We start from the raw sequence: 23,983 nt of genomic DNA, 5'->3' as shown, positions 1-23,983 counted from the left end.
GGGTCCTTCCCAGCCCTACCTGGAGATGCTGCCAGGGATTGAACCTGGGACCTTCTGCATAAAAATACCGACACTCTTCCACTGAGCTGTGGATGCTCCCGATGAACACACAAAGCATGTAGAAACTGTGGATGCTGATGGTTTGTTGTGCCAGCATCACAAACCCTCTCTTAGACAAAAGCTGCTAAAGGGACATCATGGGATCATACTGGGAGGAAATAGTGCTGGATTTATGATGTTGCTCAGCCCCAGATTATATGCATGCCTCTCCTCTCTGAGGTTGGGCCCCACAAGGGTGCTGCCTAGGCATGACAGGGGCTATCAAGATCGTGGATGCAGGACCCACCACCTGGTGATGGGGGGGGGTTGAGATGAGGTGGGAACCTGGACCTTCTACATGCAGAGCAGATGCTCGACTGCTGAACTCCTCATCCTTTCCACTAGGGTGGAAAGCAAGGTGTAGAGACGTGCATGAAATGAATTTTTCTATTTATTCTAAATTTGAATCAAATTCCGAAAATTCATTTTGAATTCGAATCAAAGTGGAATCTGGTCCGAAAATCTGATTCAAATTTGAATCAAATTCAAATCAATTTGATCCTGTTTTGGCACCTTTTTTTAACCCATCAGGGCCTGAATGGTTTAAAAAGGGTGCCAAACCACTCCTGAATTGAATTTGAATCGAATTTTGAAAATTCATTTCGACTTTGAATCACATTGCCCTTTTAAGGGTGATTCGATTCAGATTCAAACCCAGATTAAGGTTGAATCTATTCAAATTCAAATCGATTTGCATATCCCTAGCAAGGTGACGGGGGAGAGGGGTCTTGCAGGATCCAATAAACACAACCTTCCCCTCACCATAGAGGATTGCATTTCAGAGCTGATATTTAATAACCTCTTGCCTTTTTTACCTTTTACCTCTTTTAGATTATTATAATGCATGGAGCCCTCAGTTTTATGTAATGGATGAACTCAGGCGTTATGGTTCTGTTTTATGTTTTAACAGTTTATTACTTCATTTGACCAAGTTCGCTTTTATGTAAAGTTCGCTTTTATGTAAAGCTTTTGTACTTTGTGTTTTGCTGGTCGAATGACTGTAACAATAAAGATTTGATTTGATTTGAATCTTTGGAGAGCCACTGTCAGTCAATGCAGACAATTCCCTTTGACAATGACATGTAGTCTCCCATTCAAATGCAAACCAGGGCAGACCCTGCTTAGCAAAAGGGACAACTGATCTTATTCAACCCACCACAGTGGCTTCTCTGGCTGTTGCAGGGCATCATCTCCTGCCACAGTGAATTGAGACCTGTTTGATGGGATTTGTAGTTCAACAACAGTTCAATAAACTGTGGCATAGTCATAGTTCAACTACAGCTGGGGTGCCAAAGGTTGCAGGGCATGATGGGATTTGTAGTTCAACACCAGCTGTGGTGCCAAAGGTGGCTTACCGCGGTTTAGATTATGCTCTCCTTTGGGACAGAGGACTATTTCCTCATACCTTTATCAAACTCTTTTTTGAGAACCTCTTTTTGAAGAAAGGTGGTCTAAATATTGTTAATAATAATGGTATGAAATGTGTTTTATATACACACATGTCTACATTTCTAACTTGAGACACCAAGGCAGAAAGGGAGGGAAAGGGAAAAGCTGGTGGTGAAACCTTACTCCTTCAGATGTATTCCAAGACATAATAAAGCATTGACGGGAAAATATTGTCGAGACAGCTTTCATTACGCTCGTTTCAGGGCTCATTATTGCTTAAGTAAAAGTGACAGCGCAAAAGAGACATAACAATATCAATACTGAATCCCTATTATGCCCAGAAAGTATTTGGAATTCCTGAGAGTGTCAAAATATGGCAACTGCTTTGCCTGGAAGGTCAATATCGGTGCTATGCCAGAGAGAGTGAAAAGTGTCCTTTGCTCTTTGATGTCCTGTGAACCCTCTTGGGAATTGATCTGAACACCTCACGTCCTCCTTCGTTCCCCCCCAGACTGCTCCCAAACAGCCCCCCTGCAGTGAAAGGGGTTTTCCGTTGGAGTGGTGTGCTTGGTCACTGTGCTTCCCCCATCTAACTGGAAGGGGTTTTCTGCAGGAGTGGTGTGCTTGGATCATTGTACTTCGCAGCCGTTGCAGGTCTCTGCTCCTGAGGGAGATTAATATTTCAGTTATTCCGTTTTGTTCAGTGCTTCTAAATGCATTTGGAATGAAAAGGAAGGTTAAAGAGGGACTCTGTGATGGCGAGCTTCAGAGAGAGTGGATCATTTCATGAAGGGAAATCAATTAAAAAGTTTGACTGTGAACATTTATCCATTTAGCTCAGCTGCTATTGAATTTTCATGATGGACTTCGACTCTATGGAGAGAGGGCCGAGTTAATGGCAATTGTTCCCTTCTCTTCAAAATTTATTATCTGGTTTATTCAATGGAAAACACTCCATCAAGCCAGAGAGAGGCCTAAAGTCTATTGATAGGTTTGTCTGTGTGTGGTTGGAAATGGGATGGTTTGTCGCAGATGTCCAGCCTTTGACAGAAAATTAAACAAGTATCTCATTATGAAATGCTTCAGTGGTCCCTGGAGGTGGCCATAGAGGCCGGCAATTTAATGAGCTGGGAACCACAAATCCTACCAAAGTTTATCTCGGCCAGCCTTTCTGGAGAAGCCCCCTATTTAGGTCCACTCAAGCAGAGAAGAAAAACTCCCTGCTGTTTCCCTCTCTTTCAGCTCCCAAGACGGGAGATAATGCACCGGGTTCCCCCCCCCTTTCTTCTTCTCCCTCCTTCCTTGCGCCATGAATCCAGAGGAATTATGTGTGATAATTTGATTGGGGGAGATTTGATTAAGTGGAAAATGAGGGCTTTGCTAAGACTTTCACACGCTTAATTTATCCCTTGCAAATTAGAGGCAACATTGTGTCATGAAACTCAGAAAGGCATATGGGAACCCCATTCAGGGGGAAGCCGGCCTTTCAGGCCTGACAATATCGGGGATTGCCACGGTTCTGAGTGGGATAATCAGTTTAGAGCATTCGCTCTGCCGCAGAATACAAATTGTATTTGGCATTGCCAGTTAAACGGTTCAAAGAATAATGAGATTATTATAGTAGGAACTTAGCTGAGCAAAATGTTCTCTCTCGCTTTCTCTCTCTCTTTCTGTTTTCACCCCCCTCTTCACCCAACAATGCCTGCGCATAACTAGTTTCACTGGAGATGTGTTTGGGGAGAAGGAGAAGAAATAAATTGTGTTTTCCTTCACAAGCTGCATTCATTATGCCTTGTTGCTTCCAATCTCCTTGACTTAATTCTCTCTGTAAACAAGGAAGTCAAAGTCTCCACTAAAGCCTTCTAGACGTTGGAAATAATATTGTTTAAATGAGACCTCTTCTTTCTTGTTTCTTGAATATGTTTCTTCTTCCCCCGGCCTCCAACCTATGCTTTCCAGATGGGGAAGAATACGAATACGACATATTACACACACACACACACACACAGAGAGAGAGAGAGAGAGAGCTTTTGAGTAGTTTACAGGGATATAAACAAAATAAATAAAATGGCTCCCTGTACCCAAAGGGCTCACAGTCGAAAAAAGAAACATAAGACTAACACCAGCAACAGCCACTGGAGGGATGCTGTTCCAGGCTGGATGGAGAAAAGGCAGAACTCCTCTCTCCCTCAATGTGTTCTAGAAAGACTCTGAAAGCCCTCCTTTTTAGAGAAGCATTTTAAATTGGGTTTTAATGGCGTTTCTGGCTTTAATCGGTTTTAGTCCTCTCTTTGTTTGTTTTTTAATCGTTCACTGTTGTTTTGTTGTGTTTTTATTGTAAGCCGATAGAAATATTGTAAATTAATATAATGAAAAGATGTGGTTTCATTGGACGTCATACCTGCGTTAACATCGTTAACATGGGCATTAATGTCATTGGACGTTAACATGGTTGGACGTCAAACCTCCATGCCAGTAATAAGGGATTAAAAAATAATAAGCTAATTTACCATAAATTGAATTCCTAAATAAGATATTATCATCAAAGCTGCAATGGAACATAGGAAGCTGCAATATACTGAGTCAGACTATTGATCTTTCTAGCTCAGTAGAATGCCGTTCACAACCTTGGCTTCTCCACGGTTGCAGGCAGGAATCTTTCTCAGCCCTGTCTTGGAGATGCTGCCAGGGAGGGGACTGGGAACCTTCTGCTCTTCCTAGAGCGGCTCCAGCCCCTGAGGGGAATCTCTTCCAGTGCTCACAGTTATTATTATTTTTATTATTATTTTACATTTATATCCCGCTCTTCCTCCAAGGATCCCAGAGCGGTGTACTACATTCTTGAGTTTCTCTTTCACAACAACCCTGTGAAGTAGGTTAGGCTGAGAGAGAAGTGACTGGCCCAGAGTCACCCAGCTAGTTTCATGGCTGAATGGGGATTTGAACTTGGGTCTCCCCAGTCCTAGTCCAGCACTCTAACCACTATACCACGCTGGCTCTCTCACAGTTCTAGTCTCCCATTCAAATGAAACCAGGGTGGACCCTACTTAGCTAAGGGGGCAAGTCTTGCTTGCTGCCACAAGACCAGCACTCCTCTGGTTAGGCCAATGATCTGGTTTGGCCAATTGATGGAGGTGGGGGAAATGATTGAGCTGTATCCAAGGTGAATCCTGACCAAGCCCCGTTGAAATTAATGGGGCTAAAGTTAGTCACGCAGCTAACTTGTCTCCGGTGATTTCAGTGACAAGACTAGTGTTGTGTGGATACAACCTAGAATTCTAGAATGTTCGTGTTGGCAGGGACCTTGAAGGTTCTATAGTCCACCCCCTTGCTCATTGCAGGAAACTGCTACAGAATCCTTGCCAGATGGATATCCAGCCACTCTTTGGAAACCTCCAGAGAAGTTTTCCTCACCCATTTTCTAGCCCTGGTCTAAGCTCTGACTCCAGGTCCTGATCCATCCTTGCTGCCTACAACCTAATTTGTCTTTATTTATTGATTGATTTGATTTGATTTGATTTGATTTGTATACCGCCCTTCCAAAGTGGCTCAAGGCAGTAATTAATTTTTTTTTAAAATACCATCTTTCATTAAAGGTGGTATACTCACTCCTCATACTCATACCCACTACTACAAAACCCCTCCACACATTACGAATATACACAAAAGCATGGATAAAACACTGCCAAAAAACCCCACAAAACCCCAAATAAAATATTTTTGTGCTTGTAAGTATGATTGCTTCAAGATTCTTTTTGTGCGGTAGTTTCTCAAGCACAAAGGAAAATTTGTCCTTTGGCTGTCACTCAAACCCACAACTAAAATAGCTTTTTTGCAGTGTTTTATCAATTCACTCAAGTGACCCATGCATTAGTTTAAAACCAAAGGACTTCATTGGCAATTCCTTCTCTGGTTGGTTGCGCCCATAAGGGCCTTGCAGATGATCCAGAGAGGAGAGCTGGTCTAGTGCTAGCATGAATTGTCCCCTTTGCTAAGCAGGGTCCACCGTGGTTTGCATTTAGATCGGAGCCTACATTTGTGAGCACTGGAAGATATTCCCCTTAGGGAATGGAGCCACTCTGGGAAGAGCATCTAGGTTCCAAGTTCCCTCCCTGGCAGCATCTCCGTGATCGGGCTGAGAGAGACTCCTGCCTGCAACCTTGGAGAAGCCGCTGCCAGTCTCTGTAGGCAATACTGTGCTAGATGGACCAATGGTCTGACTCAGTATATGGCAGCTTCCTGTGTCCCTATGTCCCCTTAGGAGCTGGGGCCACTCTGGGAGGAACATCTGCTTGCATGCATGCAGAAGATTCCAAGTTCCCTCACTGGCATCTTCAAGGTAGGGCTGAGAGAAACGCCTGCTTGCAGCCTTGGAGAAGCCGCTGCCAGTCTGTGTAGGCAATACTGTGCTAAATGGACCAAGGGTCTGACTCGGTAGAAGGCAGCTTCCTACATTCCTATTATTCTAACCATAAATGGATGTTGTGAGAAACATCAATAATACTCTCATCTAAAACAGTAGTAGGCATAAATTTAAACTTGTAGAATGCAAGGGCTCTTCTCCAAGGAAAATAACTGATTTGCGTCTGATAGTCTTCTAAACAATGCTATCCGATAAGTTTGATTTCTTTGCCCAGTGACAGGAATTCCGATGAGAAGGTGTGCTTGATGTGATCTTCTCTCAAGAGCAGAATGGAATTACCTTTGGAATGATAAATGGCAAGTGTTTCAGAATATATTGGGCTCTGGAGTCCTGGTTTATGATGGTGTTTTTGTGACCGGTTCCATTATAGCTGCTCTTCCTTCATAGATGAAAGCCAAGCAAGGCATAATTGACATTTAGAGTTGCTCAACTCTCAAGCAAACTGGTCCTTATGGGCGTGACCTACCACAGAAGGAAGTGCCAGCGATGGACTTTGTATGGTTTTATACCCACGCACAGCTGACTTGAGTGGATTGAGAAAACACAGCAAAAAACAAATCTGATTGCTTTGTTGCAGTGTTTCGCCAAAGTGCAGAAGCTCATTTTGTGCAGCGAAAGAATCGCACAGCAATCACTCAGAAGCACAACAAAATGTGGTGTGATTTTATTGCAGTGTATTATCCATGCATTTGTAGGATAAGGTGGGGAAGGGGGGAGAATATTTGTGTTTTGGGAGGGTGAATAAAGGCTGTGGTAGAGAGCAAGGCTGGATCAAGACCTGAGATTAGAGATTAGGCAAGAACTAGAAGGTGGGCGAGGCCAGGAATGGAGAAGAGCAGGGATAAGCTGGAGCAAAGGGATAAGCTGGAGCTGGAGCAGACTGCAAAAGCTGTTGCAGCAGCAAATGTCAGGCTCTAAATGAAGGGGTCGTATGGGGAGCTAGGAGTCCCTGCTCCTTCCTGGAGATCTAACCGGTCCCATTCCTAGAAAGGCACCTGAGTTGGCTTACCCCTCCTCATGGGAACATAGGAACATAGGAAGCTGCCATATACTGAGTCAGACCCTTGGTCCATCTAGCTCAGGATTGTCTACCCAGACTGGCAGCGGCTTCTCCAAAGTTGCAGGCAGGAATCTCTCTCAGCCCTCTCTTGGAGATGCTGCCAGGGAGGGAACTTGGGACCTAGATGCTCTTCCCAGAGCGGCTCCATCCCCTGAGGGGAAGATCTCACAGTGCTCACACATCAAGATCTCACAGTGCTCACACATCAAGATCTCAAGTGCTCACACATCATATGCAACCAGGGAGGATCCTGCTTAGCTAAGGGGACAAGTCATGTGGCCATATACTGAGTCAGGCCATTGGTCTGTCTAGCTCAGTGTTGTCTTCACAGACTGGCAGCGGCATCTCCAAGGTTGCAGTCAGGAATCTCTCCCAGCCCTCTCTTGGAGATGCTGCCAGGGAGGGAACTTGGAACCTCAGATGCTCTTCCCAGAGCGGCTCCATCCCCTGAGGGGAATCTCTTCCAGTGCTCACACTTCTGGTCTCCCAGCTAAGGAGACAAGTCATGCTGGCTGCCACAAGACCTCCTCTCCTCTCTTTTCCTCTCCAGTCTGTCAACCCAGACTGGCAGTGGCTTCTCCAAAATTGCAGGCAGGACTCCCTCTCAGCCCTATAATGGAGATGCTGCCAGGGAGGGAACTTTGAACCTTCTTATGCAGATGCTCCTCCTAGAGGGGAATTTCTTAAAGTGCTCAGACTACTAGTCTCCCATTCAAATGCAAACCAGGGTGGACCCTGCTTAGCAACAGCGGCCATACGTGCGTGCGACTCCAAGACCAGCGCTTTCCCCTCTCATCTCCTCCGCGGACCCCATATATGGCAGCCGCTTCATATGTTCCTATGTTCTGCCTGCAGCTGCTTCATTAAAGTGGTCAGACCTAGACGGACGAGTGGTGTCTGGCTGCTCTTCCATTCTCTCTGCCCCATCTGCTCAGTGTGGTTTTAATTAAACCTACCGAGATCTCTTCTCTGGTTCTCTTTCTTTTGGCCAGCCAATGCAGTGTGTGCCAGTGTCCACCCAGCTCAGCTCCATGCTGCCAGCCACTAATGAGCAGCAGCTGAGGGGAGACCGAACTTGCTCCCCTCCCTTGCCCCCATCCGCGGATAATAAGCACAAAGCCAGCAAGGTACACGCACCCCTCCCTCCCGCATCTGTCCGACACAGAGACAAACAGATGATGGACTCCGCTGGCAGTTAGCTTTTTAATAGCAACAACAGGTTTCCAGTCACCTTCAAGCCCAGCGCCTGATGCTCGTGGCTCTGATCAGGGGTTTTCCATTGGCACCTGTCATTTCCCGTCCTGCAGTGGCATGCCCGAGGATTCCTACCAAATGTTGTCAGCCGGCAGGATCTTTCTTCTCTCCGTCTGCTTGGGAGGCATCTGGTGATGCTATGAAGTCTGGCAACAGAATGACAGTCGACGGTGGGCCTGTCAGTCTTGCTTCGGCTGCATTATACCCATTAAGAGCCGAGCACTACCGCATCACGAGCTACCAGCTGCAGTGGGCACTTCCCACACTTTGGTTTCATATCTTAGGAACATAGGAAGCTGCAATATACTGAGTCAGACCGTTGGTCCATCTAGCACAGTATTGCCTACACAGACTGGCAGCGGCTTCTCCAAGGTTGCAGGCAGGAGTCTCTCTCAGCCCTCTCTTGGAGATGCTGCCAGGGAGGGAACGTGGAGCCTAGATCAGGGTTTCATAACCTTGGGCCCCCAGATGTTGTTGGACTACAACTCCCAGAATCCCCAGCTACCCTGAAACCCTGGCCTAGATAATCTTCCAAGAGTGGCCCCATCCCCTAAGCGAAATATCTTATAGTGCTCACATGTGGTCTCCCATTCAAACACAAACCAGGGTGGTCCCTGCTTAGCAAAGGGGACAATTCATGCTTGCTACCACAAGACCAACTCTCCTCCATCCCTCCAATGGAGGCAATAATACAAGGTGCTGCTAATCTTCCCTGTTTGAATCCATGTGGACATATGGGACTGCTTTACATTGAGTTTGGCATTGGTTTATTGATCCTGTTATTTCTTGACTCTGATTGGCAGTGCCTTACCCAGATCCCAGAGAGAGAGCTTTCTCAGCTGCACCACCCGTGTTCTGTTTAACCAGTTATGAACCTGGGAACTTTCACACAGTGCATAATTGATCTGTGGAATTCTCTGCCACAGGGTGTGGCATTGGCCACTAGCTTGGATGGCTTGAAAAGGGTCTTGGAAAAATTCATTTGGTCTATCAGTGGCCACTAATTGGGTGGCTATAGGCCAACTCCAGCCTCAGAGGCACGATGCCTCTGAGTACCAGTTGCAGGGGAGCAACAGCAAGAGAGAGGGCATGCCCTCACCTTTTGCCTGTGGGCTTCCCAGACGCATCTGGTGGGCAAGGCATGTCATCCTCTGCTACAACATAAGAACATAAGTTATGTGACCTCACCACCACCCCCGAGCATAGTTTTAAACTCTGGGTCTTAGAGTTTTTATTTGCATTTTACATTGTTTTAATCGTATTAATATTTTAATGGTTGCTTTTAGATTGTGAACTGCTCAGGAACGTCTTTGTATGGAGCAGTATAGAAATGTACTTACTAGATAGATAGATAGATAGATAGATAGATAGATAGATAGATAGATAGATAGATAGACAGTCAGCCTTGATGGATCAGGCCCAAGGCAATGGTTTTAAAAGGCACCAAAACAGGGTCGAATTGATTTGAATTTGATTTGATTTTGAGACGAATTTTCAGAATTCGATTTGAATTCAAAATGAATCGAGAAATTCACTTTGTGCACATCTCTACTGTCTCTTCTTCACCACCAATTCCACGTTCCTAAACGTTAGCGGAGCACAATCTAGGTCAGAGAATGGGGCCTGGTCCTTTGCATTTCTGGAGTTGAGCACGGGCCCCTCAGGGAAGCATCAGGCTCCGAGAGCACAGCATGAATTTTTCAGAATGTCTGTACAGGTTAGAGCATTTGCTGGAAGGTCCAGCGCCTTTCAGCAGACGGGGCCACACATTAACATAAGCCTTACAAGATGGGGACTGAAGGGAACTTTAGATGCCGCCACTCGGCAGCTCAGGTATCAATTAAGTTGGGGTTATTTTCACGTCACCACTCCGACCCGGTGGAAGAAGGAGAGCTGTGTTGGAATCAGCTGTCTCGCTGACCCCACAATATGCAAATCGGCGGAGGCCAAGAAAGACTTAATGTCAATGTAGAGAAGTGTGTGAAGCCTGTGCCTGATTGACATTCTTCCAGAGACTTTCCCTGCTAATCCTCGCACTAAGCAGGCATCAGTTTCTTGATCTCACTTCTTCAGCAAGGGGGTGCAGGTCAAAAGGCTGTTTGCCGCGGCCTGAAAAGGTGGAGCAGTCTGCAATCTGGACATACCTATAGATCCGGAAGGCCTCGGAGTGTCCGCATGGCCTAAAGCAGAATAGAGAAATATAGGACAACACAGAGACTGCATTCAAACTTTTTCGGCTAGATGTCTCCACTTCAGCCTTCTTCGCTAACACACAGCTGTGATGTCGACGGGTACTGTAAGCCAAGGGGACAATCTGGAGAACGGGCTGATGTGTGCAAGCCAAGACCCCTAGAAGGGAGGCCAAGTCCCCGCTAGGTGAGGCAGGGTGCAGCAAGGCTGAAGTGGGCCCTGGGCCAAAAAGGAAGGATGGGCCCCTCCTCCTCACCTTCTTCCGAGACGCAGGAGTGGGAGAGGAACTGCCACAGCCTGCTCTCAACCAGTCCAGTGCTTTGAAGCTTCACCACTGCCACCAAGTAGACTTTTCTATTTTCTCTAGCCGTGTGTTGCCTTCGAAACCTCTTGTTGCATTCAAAGCTAGGTTGAGTGGAAAGGCTCCTAAGTGTGGGGTGGGAGAAACTGAGCGAGGCTACAGCTTGTAAAATTCAAAGAAACTTTACTTTAAAACATTTCAATTTAAATCAGTCAATCCTTTGGAAAATTTGAGACAAAGAAACAGCAGCCAAACAAGCATAAGGAACAAATAAAATATGAGGAAAACGCATCCAGTCAAAGCTGCACTGAATGAATACTGTGCCTCAGTGGAGCCACTCTGGGAAGAGGACCTGCCTACTTGCATGCAGAAGGTTCCAAGTTCCCTCCCTGGCAGTATCTCCAAGACAGGGCTGAGAGAGACTCCTGCCTGCAACCTGGGAGAAGCCGCTGCCAGTCTGTGAAGACAATACTGAGCTAGCTAGACCAATGCTCTGACTCAATATATGGCAGCTTCCTATGTTCCTGTGTAACCTAGAGTCCTTACCAGGAGTTTTCTTATAAGCACCTCCAATCGGCTTCTGCAGCAAGCCTGGCTTTTTCCCTGTCTCCACCTCAGGTCTTGATCTTCCTTTCCAGTGTTGGAGGTTCAATTCCAGACTGGTGCTTCAGCTGCTTTGAGGGTGATTCAGGAGAAGTCTCAGCCTAACTCTGCCAGTGATTTCTCAGCTCTAACTTCAGGAGCTCTTCTCAGCTCTTCTCTCCTGGCTTTCCCAGACTCCAGCTAAAACTGACTTCAGCTCTTCAGCTCTCCCACTTTTCAACTAACTCTCTGCTGCAGGCAAGCCTCCTTTTATTCTCTTCCTCCCCCCTCCAAATTTCTCTAAACCAGGACAACTCAAGTTCAGGACAACTCAAGTTCCTGCCATTATTTTAAATCAAATCAAACCTTCTCTTTTCTCCAAAGGTTATCCAGTAAAACTCTCTTCCCTCCTCAACCAAGCTGTAGAACAGGAGCTTTGAGTGTTTGACCCCTGCACAGCTTTTTAACACTCAACTTAGGTAGTAAGCAAATACATATGCATTATAGAAATCTGTAACACAAGAAGAGGAGGTTTAGGCCTCATTCCATCTCAGGAACATAGGAAGATGCCTTATACTGAATCAGGCCCTTGGTTCATCTAGCTCAGTATTGTCAACCCAGACTGGCAGCGGCTTCTCCAAGGCTGCAGGCAGGAGTTTCTCTCAGCCCTATTTTGGAGATGCTGCCAGGGAGGGAATTTGGAAGCAGGCAGGTGCTCTTCCCAGAGTGGCTCCATCCCCGAAGGGGAATATCTTACAGTGTTCACACATGTAGTCTCCCATTCAGATTCAAACCAGGGTGGATTCTGCTTAGCAAAATCTGGTACCTAGCTGGCACCCCCCCTCCCTCAGGGGCCCAGGAGCATTTCTTCCCACCGTTCAATCATAGCTAAGCCCCTGGGTAAGGCAGAAAGTTCAGGAGATATGACAAGGTAGAAACTAACAGATCCCCCCCACACAAAAAAACACTATGATCCAGACCCCCCCATGACCCCCTACTGCTGGGACTCCCCCCACATCAGGAGAATCAGGGGAACTTGAGCCACCCCACACCTACTTGGGGACATGGCCCTGCCTTCAGAATCCCAAGAAGATCGGCCAGTTTTAAGAGGTATCTCAGCATTCTGGAGCTAGCACTAAGTAATCAGGCAAGGCCCCTTTAAGAGACAGAGACTTTCCAAGCAAAGGGGTGGGGTCATCAGTTACATGGACAGCAGTTAAAAAAAACTGGCAATCTTCTGGGAGAAACAAAAAAACCCAACCTTTATTTATTTTTATCTATTTAACATATTTTTATACCGCCCAAAAGGTACGTCTCTGGGCGGTTTACTAGAAGATAAAAAACAAAAGTAAAACATCAGTTAAAAACAAAAACAAGAAATTTAAAACACAACAATTTAAAAAAATTTAAAACAATATTCTAAAAACAACATTAAAACAATCAAAACAATATCAGTTCAAAGCCTGGCTGAACAGGTGCATCCTTAAAGACTTTTAAAAAGTTGTCAGAGATGGGGAGTGCATTCCAAAGCCTCGGGGCAGCAGTGGAGAAGGCCCGACCCTGAGTAGCCACCAAACTGGCCGGTGGCAAATGCAGACAGGCCCCTCCTGATTATCTCAATGGGCGGTGAAGTCTGATACTCAGACTTCGTATATACACTAATGGGATCTGAACTGTCAGTGACTGATCAGGAGAAAGATCTTGGGCCCATGGTGAACAGCTCATTGAAAGTGTCGACTCAGTGTGCAACAGCTGTGAAAAAGGCAAATTCCATGCTAGGGATCATCAGCAAGGCCGTGGAAAATAAAAATGCTAATATTATAATGCCCTTAGACAGATCTGTGGTGCGGCCACATTTAGAGTACTGTGTACAGTTCTGGTTACCGTCCTTCCAAAAAGGACATTATTGAACTGGAGAAGGCACAGCAGAGGTCAACCAAGATAATCAGGGGGGCTAGAGCACCTTCTTGCCAGGTAAGGCTATACCTGGGACTTTTTAGTTTAGAAAAAAGATGATTGATAGAGACATGATAGAGAGGAGAGCTGGTCTTGTGGTAGCAAGCATGACTTGTCTCCCTAGCTAAGCAGGGTCCACCCTGGTTACATTTGAATGGGAGACTTGATGTGTGAGCTCTGTAAGATATGGATGGAGCTACTCTGGGAAGAGCATCTAGGGTCCGGGTTCCTTCTCTGGCATCTCCAATAGGGCTGAGAGAGAAGTTGCTTGGAGAACCTGCTACCAGTCTGTGAAGACAATACTGAGCTAGATAGACCAATGCATGATATGGCATTAGTATATGGCAGCTTCCTATGTTCCTAGGTCTATACAATTATCCATGGTGTGAAAAGAGAGAAATTTTTCTCCCTCTCACTTAACACTAAAACCAGGGGTCATCCCATGAAACTGGATTTAGGGCAGACAAAAGGAAGTACTGTTTCATACAATGCAAAATTAACCTATGAAATTCTCTGCCACAAAATGTGGTGACAGCCACTAGCCTGGATGGCTTTAAAAAGGGCTGAGATATATTCATGGAGGACAAGACTACTAGGCAGACAGCTATAGGCCACCTCCAGTCTAAGAGGCAAGATAGCTCTAAGTACCAGTTGCAGATGAGCAACAGCAGGAGAGAGGGCAAGCTCTCATCTCTTGCCTGTTGGCTTCCCAGAGCCATCCGGTGGCCCGCAGTGTGAAACAGGATGCTGGACTAGATAGGACTTGGGCCTGGTCCAGCAGGGCTGTTCTTAAGAGTTGCTGGAGCAACATCCCCCTTGTTGCATCACCCACTCTTGAGTTTCTGATCGACGCTGTCCAGGGTCCTGACTCTGACCCTTGGATCTGTCCAAGGTCTGGTGGGATCTTAGATCCCTGCTTGGAGGAGACCCAGCTCAGTCCAGAACAGAATAGAGGACAGTGGAATTCTCATTAACAAAACACATAAGGCATTAGATACAGTGGTTCTCTGGCCCTCCGGTAGGAATATCCTGTAACAGGAGCCATGGAGAGCTCTTGTCCTGTCTGATGATGAGCAGTGTCAGCTCAATGAAGTTGGCTGCTTGGGACCAGATGTTCCTCATCCCTGGACTGGAGCCCAATGACATCTTCCCTCTTTCCCCTCACCTTCCCCCCTGACTCCAGTCTTGCCCCTTTACTTTCATTAATGTTTTTAATAATTAATTTTAATGCAATATTGTACTTAGTGTTCTGAAAATAGATCTCAGCCCCCACACACCAAGGCATGGTTGGTTCCGGCCCACCAGGACATTTGAGTTGTAGATGGTTTAGATGGTATTTCTAGCTCAGTGATCATGGACAATGAAAATCTCAGAGAATGAACTGCTCAGTGAAGAATGTAGATCTCATGGAGAATGAAGCTCTCTAAGGTGATCTTCATGGTATGGCCCATGTGCCAATGCCAGGCTCTCAGTTTTTTGGGAGGCGAGATTCTCTTGAGATTATGGATGTCAGCTCTCTCCCTTCACCTTCTACAAGAGATGTAGCCAAATCTCATGCAGATGATATTCATGCAGAAGATGCTCTTGAAGTTCATTTGTGTTCTTCTGCAGTATTTATCATTGTGGTTATACATCCCTGGAATCAGGAGGGCCTAACTGCAGGCAACGTTTCTGTGAATGTGCCATGGATGGTAGGAAAAGGTTGTGCCGTCGAGTCAGTGCCCACTCCTGGCGACCACAGAGCCATGTGGTTTTCTTGGTAGAACACAAGAGTGGTTGACCATTGCCTTCTTCCACGCAGTATGAGATGATGCCTTTCAGCACTTTCCGATATCGCTGCTGCCCGATATAGGAGTTTCCCATATTCTGGGAAACACACCAGTGGAGATTCGAACCAACAGCCTCCTGCTCTCTAGGCAGGTTGCTTCCCTGCTGCAGCAAACCAGTTCAAATTGTCAGTTGCCTCGTCAGGCAGAGCCGTGCCCGTTTTCTTTTGCTCAACAGTCAGAAAGACGTCAAGGAGTGGGATCGGTGCAGTCCCAATGGCCGCATTATAAGTGAATTTGATCGCCAGATGAGTACTGTTGATATTCTTAAATATACAGTATATCTATTATTGGCATGTCTGTTCTGCTTTCCCGCCCACACAGGGGCCATCAAAGGGGCTTATGAAGAAAGCTACAAATGTAAAAGTAATTTATATCTCCGGCTGGAGGTTTGGTCTTTGCCCCATCATAGGGACATAGGAAGCTGCCGTATACTGAGTCAGACCATCAGTCTATCTGGCTCAGTATTGTCTTCACAGACTGGCAGCGGCTTCTCCAAGGTTGCAGGCAAGAATCTCTCTCAGCCCTCTCTTGGAGATGCTACCAGGAAGGGAACTTGGAGCCTTCTGCATGCAAGCAGGCAGGTGCTCTTCCCAGAGCCCCATCCCCTAAGGGGAATATCTTGCAATACTCCCACATGTTGTCTCCCATGCAAAAGCAAACCAGGGCAGACCCTGCTTAGCAAAGGGGACAATTCATGCCTATCCCCATAAGACCAACTCTCCTCATCGTTGTGAAGGGATTATGCAAATTAACGTGTGGGGCTAGCAGGATCGTTTATGATTCATTAGATGCTGTCTGGGTCCACCTCCATTAATTGGGGTGGGGGATTAACCCTCACTGTGCCACGCCATGACTCTGTGTGTGGCAGCAGTGAAAGAAGAATTGCTTTTGACCCAACCCCCCCCCAAAAAAACCCACCACAGTTTCCTGCAAAAATTCTTTCCTGAGAACTTTTCGCTACAGTCAACTTATCACCAGACACCCGCACATTTCAGAATTCAGTTCTGTTTTTCTTGCGCACACACCATCAGTGGGGGAGAGGCTTGCAGACGCATTAAGTGGCAGCCGTGAAATCGGTCTTTGTTTGGGCTCAAAATATATATCATTCGTGAAATGAAGGCTCCCTTTGTTTTGGGGTAGGATACCTCATTGTGCCCCCCCCCATTGATTAAAAATCAGTTTGGGTCCAGGGGGAAATGACCAGCTTGTGTACAGGACAACATTTTTTGGGAACCTGAGATTTCTAGAGAGTTCTGTTCCGTTAATCCTTCGCCCACTTTATTAGCTCTTTGCTGTTTATGTTTGAGGCTGACCAAGTTCTTGGTCACAAACCGAGATCTGGGGAGGGACCCTTTGACCATCGGAGACAATCCGCTCGGTTGTAAAGTATTCTTAAAAGGGGGCATTGTGTGTACAAGCGAAACAATTTCCTCTTAGAAGTTGTTTCCAAATGACTCCTCTGTTAATTTAAGAAAATGCTTGTCTAGACATTCCGTCCACTCCTCTCCCCCTTATCCATTCTTCCTTAGTTGAAGTATTGCAGACGATTTCTTATACTGAAATTTAAGATGCTCGCAACGTTCTGACCTTTGCAAGGGTGGGGGGATGTTACGTGATCTGTAAGTACTCTTATGTTCCAGTTGCCAACAGGTTAAATAAAATGTTCTAGTAAGAACTAATTTGCCTACGTTTCTTACTACTGGACTAAATATTTTCTCTCCCTGCCTCTCCGCTGATTGGTGGATGGGCGGGGCTTCTGCTTCAGCTGATAGTTGGGTGGGCGGGGCTTCCACCTCTCAGCTGATTGGTGGGTGGGCGGGGCTTCCAGAGAGTCCTCCGTGTAGGCCTTCCTTGCTGAAGCCTGAACTCGAGTAGGCCAGCAGGCCCCAAGCAAGCCAGGAAGGAGGCAGGCCGAGGGGCCACCCCAGTTCTCTGCAGCAGACCCTCTGCCCAGCCCTGCCTGCCTGCCCAGCCTTTGCCAGGTAGGATGTGAATTCCTTTTTGTGGCCCCACCCCACCCCATGTATATAGGGACCTACTTGCTATAGGGCTTTGATATGGGGGGGGCGGAGACTGAGAAGCCTCTGAATATTTAATTTAAAACAGCTTGGAAAATTTGTTGGCTTTTAAAAAAAACTATCGTAGCTTGTTTCATGGCAGAAAATTACAAAAACATTTGGAACAAACAATATTATATTCATTCATTCATTCATTCATAAATGCACTTCAACTGTTCAAGTTGTTTTGCAACCCAGAAGGTCTGAGTGAGAACTGTCAAGCATGTGTGTTGTGCTTTTATTTTATTTTATTTTTCTTGCGTGTAAACTGCTCCCCAATAACTCGCAGGGACTACTTCAGGATCAGTCTGGCCAACGTGTGGATGCAGCCCCCCCATTCCAGAGGAGAGGCGTGTTAAAGGGCTTTAAAAGCCTCCTGTGAAAAACCTCCTGGAATCAAACTTGACTGGATTTGTTCAGAATCCTGAGAAAACAGACAGAGGCTCACACTGCAGGGTTGACAGTCTCCTTGGCTAATCTGCAGCGAGGGGCCCGTTTTGATAACTAGTGTTTCCAGTGTGTTCTAGGCATTAAAAGGAGCACAAATATATAGTACTCAATGTATATCACTATATATTGTGAAGTGTGTGTGTGTGTGTGTGTGTGTGTGTGTGTGTATTCCGTGAAATGTATTTCCAGGCAGCATACTTACTTTGAAATATCAGACTTAAATCCTTGGGGGCCTGGGGTGTGTGGAGGCCCTGGACTTCGTTGGGTGGCATTTTAAAATCTCGTCTCTGAGCCCACTCCAAGCTTGCTACGCCCCTGCTTGCTCCCATTAGCCCTTTTTATTTTTCATTGCCACACAATGTTATCTGCATTTGTTCAATTTGTGATTGGAGACTCTATTATTTGTGGGGAGGGCAGAGGAGAGGAGGTGGGCTTTTGTCTTTTTGGCTTGCTTTGTTTCCCCTCTGTTTGTGTCAGAAACATCTGCCTCATTTTATTTTATTTTATTTTATTTTATTTTATTTTATTTTATTTTATTTTAATCACCAAGCGGCATCCCAATGTACTCTTCAGTAACTGCCACAATTAATGACCTTCGTATTGCTGGTTGAACCCGGTGGTGCAGTGGTTAGAGCTAGAGTGAAATATACTTCCAGTTGGAGTCTAAAATATTTTCTGCTTGTTTGTTTGGGAGTTGGGGGAAGCTTGGTTCCCCCCCCCCCCACTCAGCTACAAATCAAGCCAGAGAGGGCTTCTCCCCTCACTTGTCTGAATATTCTGTAATAACTGGTGGTCATTTGAATTATGAATTGCCCCATGGGGCAATAAATAACTATCTTATTTATAAGAAGTATCGGGAGGCAATAAGACCCAGCTGGGAGGCCAAAGAAACTTCTCTCACGGTACCTTCTGTCTGTATCTCAGCAGTGGCTAAGCCTGAAAGGCTGTACCTGATGATTGACCAGTAGGGATGTGCACGGAACCACAGAAGCGTGGTCCGGCACTGGGGGGAGTCTCTCTTTAAGGGGGGTGGTGATAGTATTTACCCCCACACACACCGCCGCCGCTCTTCCCCCTCCGGCACTGATGCATTTAAAAATCTTCTTGGGCGACAGAGTTCCTCCCTGCCGCCCCTGCCCCCGTCGTTGTCCTTTAAGCCTTAAACAGAGAAGAGCTAGCGGTGAGCATGCACCCTTCGCGGCACGCGCGCTCGTCTCCGCCGCTGGTGCGCACATGTGGTGTGTGCGCGCCAGCGGCAGAGATGAGCACCTTGCTGATATTAGGAAGGTGCAAACAGGTTCTAATCCAAACCAGTTCTATATTGAACTGATTCGGTTCAAAGGTTCATGGTCGAGTCCAACCACCACCGGTTCGGCTCGACCCCGGATCGAACACTAACCCCCACTGCTGTTTGGGAGTTGTCAAACCTTTTTTTTTTTTTTTTAACTTACCCGCTCTGGGGGACTTCTCCGAGGTGGTGGGGGGTCCACGGAGATTCCCCCTCCCCACGCTGGCCTTTTTGTAAAAATCACTTGGTTCGAGCATCTTCGGCCCTTTCTGGGCCTATTCCCCAGCATTGCAACCATTTTGGAGGCCGCTGTGCCTGCACAGTGGGACCCTGAATGGTCGGGTCATTACCCAGACTTTGCAGGGTCCCACTGCACAGGCACTTTAGCCTCCAAAATGGCCACCACACCAGGTAATAGGCCCGGAAAGGGCTGAAGACTCCCAAACTGGGTGATCTTTACAAAAAGGAAGTCCGGCGGGGGGAGGGGGACCACGACAGACCCCCTGCCACCTCGGAGAAGCCCCCCAGAGGGGGTAAGTTAAAAGGAAAAGGCAAAAAAATTAAAAAATGTTCAACAACACCACCCTCCCCCTGAATTGAACCAAATGCAGGGGGGTGATGGAGGGCAAAACCAAACTGGCCCAGTCCGGATCTGGTTCGAGCTCAAACCAAACTGGGCCAGGTGGTTTTCTGCACACCCCTAGCTGATATATTTTGCACAGAAGTTGCCAAAGCAACAGTACAAGATTTCCATAAATTCAAAATGCAGACATTGTGAAGTCAATATTCGGAGTCAAGAGAAGAGTTGCGTGGGTCGTGAATGTCAGTGTCGACTTTGGTTCGTGGCTTGCTAGTTTCCGAATCGGCTCTCTGCCATGGGTGTGCGAGATGCAGGTGTCCTCAGCTGGGCTTCCACTCTTCACGGAAGGTGTACCCTGCTGAGCCAATCACAAACAGCCTGATCTTGCCTCTGCTGAAGAATCGCGGAGGCCTAATCTCTGCTCTAACCATGATGCAGTGATTTGGCTCAGAGGGACCCGGCAGTTGAGTGGCACTTTCATTGAATCTCTAGCATCACTTTCGAGTGAAAAGGCGGAAAAAGAATTTGAACCGTGATTACTCCTTGGACTTCAGATTTTTGGCCAAACTCACAAAAGCCTTGCGCCCTCCCCCCAAAAAAGAATGAAATCCTTGATGTGTTACAATTTGCTGTTAAGGCAGTGGCAAGGATTGTCATTGCTCTTTGGGGGTCCAAAATGAGCTTCTTTTTGAGGTTTCGTGGACTAAGTAGAAATACTGGGATGTTCAGGAAGACCATCAGGTTTGGGACCTGGCTGTTGGGACACTTTCAGGTCCCAGGTATATGGCAAAATAGGAAGCTGCCATATACTGAGTCAGACCATTGGTCCCTCTATCTTACTATTATTATCTACTATTACTGGGTAGATACCCAGACTGGCAGCAGCTTCTCCAGGGTTGCAGGCAAGAGTCTCTCCCACCCCTATCTTGGAGATGCCAGAGAGGGAACTTGGGACCTTCTGCATGCAAGCAGGCAGGTGCTCTTCCCAGAGCGGCCCCATCCCCTAAAGGGAATATCTTACAGTGCTCAGGTATGTAGTCCCCCATTCAAATGCAAACCAGGGCCGAGCCTGTTTAGCAAAGGGAACAATTCCTTGTTGCTACCACAAGAATTTCACACATCTCTACTTGCAAGCTAGAAAAGATATGCAGGTAGACCCTGCTTAGCAAAGGGGACAATTTTTGCTTGTTACCCCAAGACTAGCTCTCCTCCCATGTATGGAGGAGAACTAAATGGAAATCTCAGCTGGGTTCTTATGGGGAAGGAGAAGACAAGCTAAGAAATCAGCCTTGGCTGTGGAGTCGAACACAGATGCCTGGGCCTTCCTTCTCCCTACAGCATTTAAGAGGCTAGCAGGAATAAGAGGGGGGAAACGGGGAGAAACCCGGTTTACGAAACAATAAAAACAACCAATAAAAGTTTGAAATATTTCAGCAATTAAAATTTTAAAAGTTAAAACAATTAAAACACAATTAAAACAATATCTAATTAAAAGCCTGGGTGAACAAATGTGTCTTGACTGCCCTTTTAAAAGTTGTCAGAGATGGGGAGGTTCTTATTTCAGCAGGGAGCATGTTCTAAAGCCTTGGGGCAGCAATGGAGAAGGCCTGTCCCTGAGTAGCCACCAGATGAGCTGGTGGCAACTGCAGACGGACCTTTCCAGATGATCTCAGTGGGCATTGTGTGGTTCATAGCAAAGAAGGCACTCTTAAATACCCAGGGCCCAAGCTGTTTAAGGCTTTATAGGTCATAACCAAAACCTTGTACTTTGCTCGGAAACTTTACTACTACTACTGATATTTATATACCACTCTTCAACCAAAGTTCTCCAAGCGGTTTACATAGAAAAACAAACACCACATAAATAAGACGGTTGTTACATCCCCGGAGGAGATGCCCTGGCAACCCAGAGCAGTCATAGAGAGACTCCTGCCTGCAACCTTGGAGAAGCTGCTGCCAGTCTGTGTAGACAGTACTGAGCTAGATGGACCAGTGGTCTGACTCAGTATATGGCAGCTTCCTATGTTCCTATTTGAAATGGGGGACTACATGTGAAGAGATCTGGTCTTGTGGTAGCAAGCATGACTTGTCCTCTTAGCTAAGCAGGGTCCACCCTGGTCACAATTGAATGGGAGACTAGAAGTGTGAGCTCTGTAAGAGATTCTCCTCGAGGGGTAGAGCCACTCTGGGAAGAGCAGAAGGTTCCAAGTTCCCTCCCTGGCATCATCTCAAAGATCGGGCTGAGAGAGATTCCTGCCTGCAACCTTGGAGAAGCTACTGCCAATTTTTGCAGACAATACTGAGGGAGATGGACCAAGGGCCTGAACTCGGTAGAAGGCAGATTTGTATGTTTCTGTGGTCCAGCCAATCAGGGAACACATAGCCAGCAAAATGACATCCTGGCACTAAACAGCCAGTTGGATTTGACTGTATGATGACATCAAGGAGTCATAACAGAGGGACAGCACTGGCATAATTGCTTGGGGAGATGACATTCAGTCTGTAATCCATCTGAGCATTCTGAGCTAGACAAATTTGAATTCTGTTCCAGCCAGTAATGCCAATTTCTCTGCAACACTTCTAATCACAACTGCAGTGAGTACCATAGCGTTGGAATAATCGCGTATATTATTGAAGTTCAGGTATATAAGTGTGTATATTATTAATATACACAGATATATAATATAAACATGTATATTAAACATGATGATATAAACATGTACAGGAGAACCTTGTTACTCATGAGGGTTCCTTCTGTTCCTCGCTGGTCTGGTGATAGCAAGCATTACTTGTCCCCTTAGCTAAGCAGGGTCCACCCTGGTTGCATATGAAAGGGTGTGAGCACTGTAAGATATTCCCCTTAGGGGATGGAGCTGCTCTGGGAAGAGCATATGAGGTCCCAAGTTTCTTCCCTGGCAGCATCTCCACAATAGGGAGAGAGACTCCTGCCTGCAACCTTGGAGAAGCCACTGCCAGTCCGTGAAGACAATAGATGGACCTATTGTCTGACTCAGTATGTGGCAGCTTCCTATGTTCCTAATCATGAGTAATGAGGCATGACGGCTGTGGGGGAAAGGGATTAGGTTCCAGCTTGGAGGGCAAAATTTTAAAAAATAGCCCCAAATAGCCCAAAATGGTGGTGGTGTGGGAACTTACTGTGGTGTGCTCTGCAGGTCCCCCATGTGCCAAGGAATGTCCCCCCCAGAGGATGAAATGCCTCAAAAAAGTGTGAAAAACCATGGTGAAGAGTCCAATTTTGTGAAGAAATGAGCCACAAAAATGGCGCCTTTCAACAAAATGGAGGGCAGAAGTGACCTCCATCGAAAAATCTTCCGTGCATCTCTCCTTCCTCGTTTTTGGTTTCTCCTGCTTGAAGGCCAAAGCTCTTTCCCGTCCCACGGGGCCCTGTCTTGTAGTCACCCCTGGCCCTCTTGGAACCACGGATACGTGGGCTTTAACCCTATCATATCCGCGATTACTGGAAAGGGGTGTCTATTAGACACCCTGCGGATACACGGAACTGCGAATAACAAGGTTCTCCTGGGCATTATTGACATTCCGAAAGAGACACTAAGTTGACGGAGAGGTATGGAAGTGGGGAGACTTTCTGGAGCTTCCATCCTTTCCCCTGTTGCTGCTAAGCTCCTTTTAAAATCTATTATTTACCAGTTCCCTTTCTGACAAGCACTTTCATCAAATGGAGCTGAGACTCTGTCTAGTGGGGGTGATGTGCACTATGAAAGGTGATTTCCTCCCAGCACTTCCCAAGGCTTTGTTCTCCATCCTCACCCATCCCATCCCACCTCCTTCAGCCTCCATCTAAATTCAGACATTTCTCGGGCTTTTTTTTCTTTAGGGGGGAGAGAGAGAGAGAGAGAGAGAGAGAGAGAACCTTCAGTTTGGAAATCCAAGTTCCTCCACCCAGCCAGCTCCCTTGTATCATCAGCAAGGAAGCTTTTATTCATGGGAAATTATGAAGCAGCTTTGAAATCTTTGTTGGAGAGCTTGTATTGCCTCCAGAACCCTTTCAGAATAGTTCGTACAGAGAAATCTGCAGTTGCAGAGAAGGGAAGGGAGGAAAATGCGGTGGGGGGCAGGGAGAAGGAACCTTAGGATTCAGAAGAATGTCTAGTCCTTCTAAATGTGCTTCTTCATCACGTCAGCTGACTACCCTCAGGAGCAACAGAGACATAGGAACATAAGGAGCTGCCACATACTGAGTCAGACCCTTGCTCCATCAAGCTCAGGATTGTCTGCACAGACTGGCAGCGGCGTCTCCAACATTGCAGGAGTCTCTCCCAGCCCTATCAGGAGATGCTGCCTGGGAGTGAACCTGGAACCTTCTGCATGCAAGCAGGCAGGTGCTCTTCCCAGAGCGGCCCCATCCCCTAAAGAGAATACCTTATAGAGTTCACACATGTCATCTCCCATTCATATGCAACCAGGGCAGACCCTGTGTAGCAAAGGGGATAATTCATGCTTGCTACCACAAGACCAGCTCTCCTGGATCATGGGAAGCTGCCTT

The 23,983-nt window shown here is 46.6% G+C and overlaps 1 protein-coding gene across 7 annotated transcripts in view; it reads left to right on the top strand.

Annotated features, from left to right (window-relative positions):
* The window catches only part of LOC128336082 (autism susceptibility gene 2 protein-like), a 534,832-nt gene that overhangs the window by 379,028 nt on the left and 131,821 nt on the right, over positions 1 to 23,983 (top strand). The window contains exon 1 of one of the 7 annotated variants that reach the window (XM_053275245.1): positions 17,026 to 17,065. The exons of the other annotated variants lie outside the window; for them this stretch is intronic. The gene's annotated coding sequence lies outside the window, so the exon portion shown is untranslated. Of the gene's footprint in view, positions 1 to 17,025; positions 17,066 to 23,983 lie in introns of those variants that run through there. 7 annotated transcript variants of the gene reach the window in all.

Source organism: Hemicordylus capensis, chromosome 12, assembly GCF_027244095.1.
Source record: "Hemicordylus capensis ecotype Gifberg chromosome 12, rHemCap1.1.pri, whole genome shotgun sequence".
NCBI classification, from domain to species: Eukaryota; Metazoa; Chordata; class Lepidosauria; order Squamata; family Cordylidae; genus Hemicordylus; species Hemicordylus capensis.
Note: the sequence above shows the minus strand (reverse complement) of the source record. Positions and strands in the feature narration are given on the sequence as shown.